Source organism: Myotis davidii, unplaced genomic scaffold (assembly GCF_000327345.1).
Source record: "Myotis davidii unplaced genomic scaffold, ASM32734v1 scaffold929, whole genome shotgun sequence".
Lineage (NCBI taxonomy): Eukaryota > Metazoa > Chordata > Mammalia > Chiroptera > Vespertilionidae > Myotis > Myotis davidii.
Genome location: NW_006300205.1, coordinates 253,327 through 261,014, shown reverse-complemented (window position 1 = coordinate 261,014; position 7,688 = coordinate 253,327). Strand labels below are relative to the sequence as shown.

Genomic DNA, 7,688 nt, shown 5'->3' with positions numbered 1-7,688 from the left:
GCACTCGGAGCCGGCGGGCGCGGAGGGATCCCAGAGCCCAGCGGCCAGACGCCTCCTCCCGTACGCCCTTCAATCTATATTTCAGAAATGTAGTAGAAGTTAAGAAAAGATCATTAATATAATCGAGGAGCTTGTATCTAGGAGGATTGCAGATAAGAAACCGGCAAAGGGTAAGAATTAACCAAGAGGAAGAATGCACAGTGTACAGAGGGGTTATGCTTTAATTACGTTTTGGAGGCAGACTGGCAATTAGCTAGCTGAAAAGGAAGAGCATCTGTTTTAGGAAAGGAAACTGAAAATACGAAGGCACACAGGTATCAAAGAGCATGGCATAAACATGAAAGGGCAAGAATTTAACTGGGACAAAAGTATAGGTAGGTTGTGAATGAGGTCTGACCAGCCATCAGCCAGCAGTATACACAAATCTGATTTTCTCTCATGTGGGCATTGGATAACATTGATGGGTTTTAAAAAGGGAAGATATGTGATCATGCCTGTATTTTAGAAAGGTTTCAAGGGGGAAATATCACAGGTAGACAAAAAAAGAGTGGAAATGAACAAAAAGGGTTGGTTGATAATAAAAATGTGTTCAGTGAATGAATAAAACATTGAATTAATCATTGAATGAAAGAACTGGAATGTATGATTAGAATCAGATGCTGAAAAATAATTGATGACTTTATTTGGATTATCCTTATTTTAGTGAGATGGTTGATATAAAAACCAGTTATTGGAATAGAAATCAGTTTTCAGTGGGAGATGTCAACTATTGAATATTTGAAATCATATCTCCTGTCATTGTTTTTTCAAGCTAGTTGCTGATAATGTATGTGTGAAATAACATACTATTATTGTTTTATTATGTTTATGAACTGGTTATATATATTCACTTTTATAACTATTTTAATAACCCTAATAGCTGATCAGGGTTTTGTTTGTTTGTTTTCTGGGTTTAAAATTGTAATTCCTGAAAATAACAACAACATTGCACCCTGTCTTTTAATACTTATATTGTTTTTTTTTCTATTTCATGTTTTAATATGTTGGTCAGAATTTCCAAAAATCTGTTAAATTAATGATAGTAGGTATTTTTGTTTTGTTTTTAATAATAATAGGAATGCCCTAATATTTCACACGAAGTTGATGACTCTAATAACTTTTATTTTTAAAAAACATATTAAACTTAAGAAAAATTCATTCCAATTTATATTTTTTAAAAATCACAAGGTTGTGAAATTTTATCAAATGACTTTTTGGGATCTACTGAAATGCAGATATATATTTTCTGACCAGTTGATATGCCCTAATGTAAACTAGTTATTCCATGGTTTTGTCATGCTTGAAGTAAAATCTATATGATATGATAATTCTTTTTCAGAAATAGTGATGAATTTTATTTTTTATATTTTATTTAGTATTTTAAAACATTTATGGCCATAAATAAGAGTGGTCTAGTATTACTTTATGTTGTGCTTACGTTGTTTTGTCTTCAAGGATATAACCCTGAAATATTGTAAAATCTCTAAAAGTTGAACAAAATTATTTAGCTATAGTAATTATTCTATACTTAATGATTCAAGAAAACAAATAGATTTCAGATTTTCATCAATAAAAGTCATCACTGAACTCTGTGAACTTGGATAAATCTTTATCTCTCTGTCATTCATCTAGAAAAATGAGGGGTTTGGACTACACGTACCCAAGGTCACTCTGGCTCCATCTTTCTGCCAACTTGTATTCATAGAGAAGTAGTTTCAGCTTTATGGTAATAAGTGAAGCTGAATTAATAAGTTTAGGAGCAATAATACTCTGTAAGGTGGAATTGGATCATGCCATGATGAGCTGGGAAGATTTAGACTTGAGTTCTAAAAAAACAAAATATTATTAGTATATAGTTCTCTACTTGGGCCCTTGAACTGTTGAAATTAAAAAATGTTGACCTTGTGGTTTATCTAAAATTTCACTGGAGAAGTGTGGACCAGCCAACCCTCTCTGTTCTGTTCAACACACCTGAAACCTTGGACCTAAAGGGCAGCATATGGGGGGTCAGGGGCCTTGGATTTGTCCCACTTCTGCCCGTTACTAGCCTTTGATCTTAATCAAATCACTTACCCCCTTCTGGCATCAGTTTTCTTATTTACAAAATGGCATGTATTTAATTACTCTTGTAGCTCTTAGGTTCTCTGATATGAGAATCCATAAATAAATAACCCCTTAGTAAAATATCCTCAACTAATCTAGTCGTCCGAGGTTTACTTTTGAATATATGGATCTCATTGACCCTCTCAGCAAAGTTTGGAAGCAAATAGGAATCGTATCAGGGGCCTTTTGAAAGTTAGGCATAGACTCCAGAGAATTTGGTGGTGTGCCCAGTGTGCTTAGTAAGTGGCAGAACCTCAGCTGGAGCCTAGGACTTCTGACTCTTCAACTGTGTTCTTTACTTTGTATGACACGTTGTTTTTCATTAAATCCCGTGATCACCCTGTGATACTTTTCAAGCATTCTGGCACATTTTTCAACTCTTTGAAGTTATGAGGACCTACTAGCCATCTCCCCTTGGAGTTCAACCTTGAGATTCTGTTCATTTATGATTTGAAATAATGTAACATAGTAACACTTTGTTCATGTGCATGCTTAAGTGATTTCTTGAAAAGTACTCCATCTAACATTTATCCCTTCTCTTCCTGATTCTCTTTCAGATAGCAGTTCTGTGGATGAAAAGGTTTTAAATCATGCATTTTCTTCCCTGCTGAGGGATCTTGTCTTTTGTACATGTTTGTTTGTGACATAGACCTGTTTTGGTTCCTCTGTGTTAGTTGTGAAATGTGCATGTTTTCACAGCTTTCCATCCTTTGGTTGTCCTGTAATTGTGCCCCCGATATGTTGCATTTATGAAGAGGTTACACCTTGCCAGCTGCGCTTCTTTAGCTTACACTTGCCAACCTAGGGGTCTGCTACGGTCAAACTCAGCACCTGTTCTTAAGTCTGGCTAATCATAATCTCCTGGACTGACTCATGATCTTCACTGCATATACTGAGTTTTAAGGGCGAACAGTATTTGTAATGATTTACTTTCCTGGACTCTGCCAGTGCCTTTGTTTAAATGCTGACGGCTCATTTCAAAACCTCCGCTCACAAAAACATGTAGCTTTGACTTGGAGCTGACCCTGCTTAGCATTTGTCATACCAGGTGTTATGTGTCTAGTGCAGTTGACCCATGTCCCAAATTCCCCTCTATGCAGTTACTGTATGCTAAAAGTCTGTTTTCTTTTCTTTCTTTTTCTTCCTCATGTTTTATTTAAGGCTCGAATAGTAAGTGGCAATGATTTGGATGCTTCCAAATTCTCTGCGCTCCAGGCGTTTGGTGGGTAAGTACATTCGTAACCTTTCTAAAGTATTCCTTTCATCAGTAGTACTTGGCTGTGCTCTCAACACATGTATTTTGAATGCAGGATGTTACATGTGGTATAATTAGATAGCCTCTCTGCTGGTTTCTTTTTTCACAATAAAGTAGCTCTTAGAGTGTTTTTTAAAAAAATATATATGTATAATTATGTATATGTGTATCTATATACAAAGACTCTATATCAAAATCACCTAACCAGATTAGGTATTAACATTAACATTCCATACACAAATACAAACACATAATTTTACTAAATGTGTTCATATTCATACAGTTAATTCTAACTTTGATCTGCTTGTTTGTACTTAGTGATGTGTGTGTAAACAGTTTTCTATGTCAATGTGTTAATGAATGTAATCCCCACTAACATTTTTATAGTGGTATTTAATGGATGGATCAAAAGTATTTAAAATTTAATCACAAAATAACGTATGAATTATATTCTATATGTAAAATACGCAAACAAAATAAAAGATTGCCTTGAATGCTCATAATTATATATTGGTATCAGTTTGACATTGATGTTCTCAGACCTTTTCTGTGTGCTTGCATACATATCGAAGCTCAAAGAAAATTGTTTTATATTGTGTATCGTTATATATTTAGCATAAATTAGGCTATTTTGTGTATAAATAAACAAGCACTAGTTTAGTGTTGACTTTGTACCAGGTACTTTTACAATTGTGTTATGTATAATGACTTATTTGATACTTACAACGGCCCTATGAGGTAAGTGTTATTTTGACTTCCATTTTACAAATGAGAGCACCTATGTATAAAATAGTTTTTAAAAAACAAACATCCCCTTCATACGGCCAGGAAGTGACAAAATCAATATTCAAACCCTGTTAGTCTAGTTCCAGAGTCTTACTGTGCTATATTGTATCTGCAACTCATGGTTTCCTTTTCCCTTTCCTTTTATTTTTTCCATCTAACAGCATGTCTTGGGAAACTTTTCACTTCCTTGTTTCTAAGTGATGCAAATATTTTAAAATATTTATGTAATATTTATTTGTTCATTTTCCTATTGATTTTTAAGGATATTTATAGGTGGTATTATTGTAAATGATACTGCAGCAAACGTATAACAAATTGTTAATTTGTTATGGGTGGACTAAAGCTTATTCATAGTATAGGCAGGCAGATTAGTTGCTTTATTAGAGTTGACATTTGAACACATTTGTATTCAATATAAATACAAACAAGATTTAGATGCATATTTTAGGGAGTTTTTAGGCAAATAAATACTTTCAGTTATATTTATAATACTTTTATTCTTCTAAAATGAATATTCTGTTAAGTACATCCACCTAAATGAACATATAAAATTTTAAGTTTAAAGCTCCTGGAAAATAACATATACCATTTTTTTTCAAGTAAGAGTAATTAAGGTGTTATTATGTCTTAAACCTTTCTATGTCTTTATATAGGTGAAGAATTTACTCACAGTCTTACTGTAATATCACAACGATTTAAATTTAAGAAAACCAGCTTACATAAAAGCTTATCATAAAGTATCTATAGAAAAGTCAAGTGAAAAATGGATTACTCCCTTGTCCCTATCTCACACAAACTGTCTCTCCAAGTTTACCAGACATGATAACTTGACAAAATGAATGACAGATTACCATAGAAAATAATTAAGTTGAATTTCAATTTACTTATGAAAAAAAATGTTGTATGTCAAGATCTTGGAGGATAATAGAGTTTCTGGTCTTATAGTTCCTGCAACTCCTCCTTGCCAATGGCACCCTTCATTTCATAACAACTTGCTTTCCTAACTCGTGTCTGAATATGGACTTTATTATTGTCAGAGCAACAGAGTTAGTCTAGATTCATGTTTTTGTTAAGTGCAAGCTGTGTAAATGCCTAGCTAAAATAGGTCATCTCTGCATTTTGAAAAGATCCTTTCCACATGGTTTTCTTCAGAGACTGTTCATTTTAAGGACTTTCTAAGGGAGTTTAAAATTCTGATGCTATGGGGAGGGGGCCATTAGGACAATTTGTCATTATCTGAATCTGCATTTCCCCTTAAAGAATCTTGACGATACCCTCCCCTTAAGTAAAGCCTTCAATCACAACCTCTTTCAGAAAGATTTGATTCTTTATTAAAAATTATTTTTAATAAGATGAAATATTATTACAATTCTTCTAAATATTATAATGTCTACAGTCCTGGGATACTAAGACTGGAGCAAACTTTCAAAATAGGGTGTCATTGCTTCTTCTTGACAATACTATTTTATAGTTCACTCTTTTACCTTCAACATTCCTGATCAGTTCAGAACCAATCCACGGTCATCATTCCCTCCCCTTTCTCAAGTGTCAATGAAAGAATAGTCTATACTCATTGAAATAGGATAATGAAGCTAACCATGCTGTTTTCTGGTTTCTGCTGATCTCTTCATATATTTCTTATAAATGTTGCTGGGGGGAAAAAAGCATGCCAAAATTTATTCTGCCAAACTTTGCCCATGTATCACAGTAAATTTAGACAGGTTCTAGAAAAGGAATTGGGAGATGTAGAGAGAAAAGATAAACAGGAAACTGAAAGAGAGAGAAGACTGGATGGATGCATGTTTCAGTGAAATTATTCAATTTAACATTTTACATCCACTAGTAGTTTTAGAGAAGCTTGGTAACTTTTGTTAAATATGTAAGCTGAAGGGCATACTAGAAGCACACACCATAATGGCGCTAGAGAGGTACAAGAGCCTTTTTGGAGGAAACATCCCAGAGATGACGTAGAGAGACAGCAAGAGCAGGCAAGAAGAGCCTTTGGACCATGACATGGGTCTGACATCTGGGAGAGGAAAAAGGGGAGAGAGAAGGAAGGACTGGGCATGAAAAGTTTTAAATGAGGCTACAAGAAAGTGCCAGTCAAATCTATGAGGAGTCCTAGAAGAAGATTGCATGTTAGAGGCATCCCACATAGAGCAGAAGTCCCACATTTCTATTACTTCCATGTGCTCAATCATTGTTGGGAGCAGCTTGAGGAATGTGGCCTTGGGTTAATGCTGCAGTGTATTCTGTAGGTGAAGGCTGTCATCCAGCTACACTTCTCTGAGGAGATTTTCTCTGAGGGATGTTTGAGTGATGCGTGCTCATGGCTACCCAGAATTTGATAAGTCAGTTTGATGAAATTACTTTAATAACTAATAGTAAATGAAGTCAGACAAGTGCCTTCTCCAAATATGAACCACTTTATTAATAAAAATGATACACCTTATCCATATGACATAAGTTCACCCTTCCCTGGTCATTTGTAATAACAGTTTTATTGGTTGTATGATGAATATGGTTTCAAGGTCATTTTATGTATTTTTTGCTTTGTAGTCTCAAGGTACTAGCTTTGTCTGTACCAGAATTGGGAAGAGTTTATAAAGCAGTGGTGGAATAAGGGGAAAGAAAGACAGTGTGAAAGAGGAGATGTTGACCTTTGTTCCCTTTCTTCTCTAGTCACCTAAGGTCTCTGGAGGATAGTTCTCATAGAACTAAGTTCCTTGAGCCTGTATAAAGGAAGGTTTGGCTTCTGTCCATGGTTCTGAACTAGGCTATAGCTGCTTTCCTTAATTCCAGGAATCTGGTGATAGTTTTCCAATGCATTGCCAGGATGAGTCAACCTTGTCAAGCAAAAGGTGATGTTGAGAGTAGTAAGAGAAATCAGAGATAGAGAAGAATAAAGAAATACTGATTAAGGGCAGGACACTGAGAGTGCCAAATAGAAAAAGAGAAGGTTCTGTTTTGACTTCAATTTCAGATAAATACAATTGAAATATCTATATCTAAAAAGTTTCTCCAACAAAGAAAACAGAGGATTCATGATCAAAAGCAAAGTGGTTTCCTTATCAATTAGAGTTAGAGCTAATATGGAAAAAATGCCTAGATAATCCCTCCCCCAACCCAGCAAGGACTTAGTAACATTAACTTTGGGTGTGAGTTAAGCTGCTTTCAATTATTTGTTTGTTTGTTTGTTTGTTTGTTTATTTTATTGGGGTACCATTGGTTCACAAAATCATACAGGTTTTGCCCTTGCTGGTTTGGCTCATGGATAGAGCGTTGGCCTACAGACTGAAGGGTCCCGGGTTTGATTCCAGCCAAGGACACATGCCCAGGTTGCGGGCTTGATCCCGGGCGCAGGCCTCCCCCCAGCTCTGAGCATTGTTTCCTTTACCTTTTTGCATGCAACTCCCCAGACTCCCCCATTCTGACAGCTGTCAGTCTGTTCCATGTATTTATGCCTCTGTTTTTATTTTGTCTACTAAATTCCACATATAAGTGA

At 35.2% G+C, this 7,688-nt stretch overlaps 1 protein-coding gene across 1 annotated transcript in view; it reads left to right on the top strand.

The window, feature by feature from the left end:
- Window positions 1-2,703: 2,703 nt before the first annotated feature.
- LOC102767933 (protein unc-13 homolog C-like) overlaps window positions 2,704-7,688 on the top strand; it is a 175,548-nt gene continuing 170,563 nt past the window's right edge. Inside the window, exons 1-2 of the mRNA XM_006776608.1 lie at window positions 2,704-2,722; window positions 3,304-3,368. The gene's annotated coding sequence lies outside the window, so the exon portion shown is untranslated. The remainder of the gene's footprint in view (window positions 2,723-3,303; window positions 3,369-7,688) is intronic.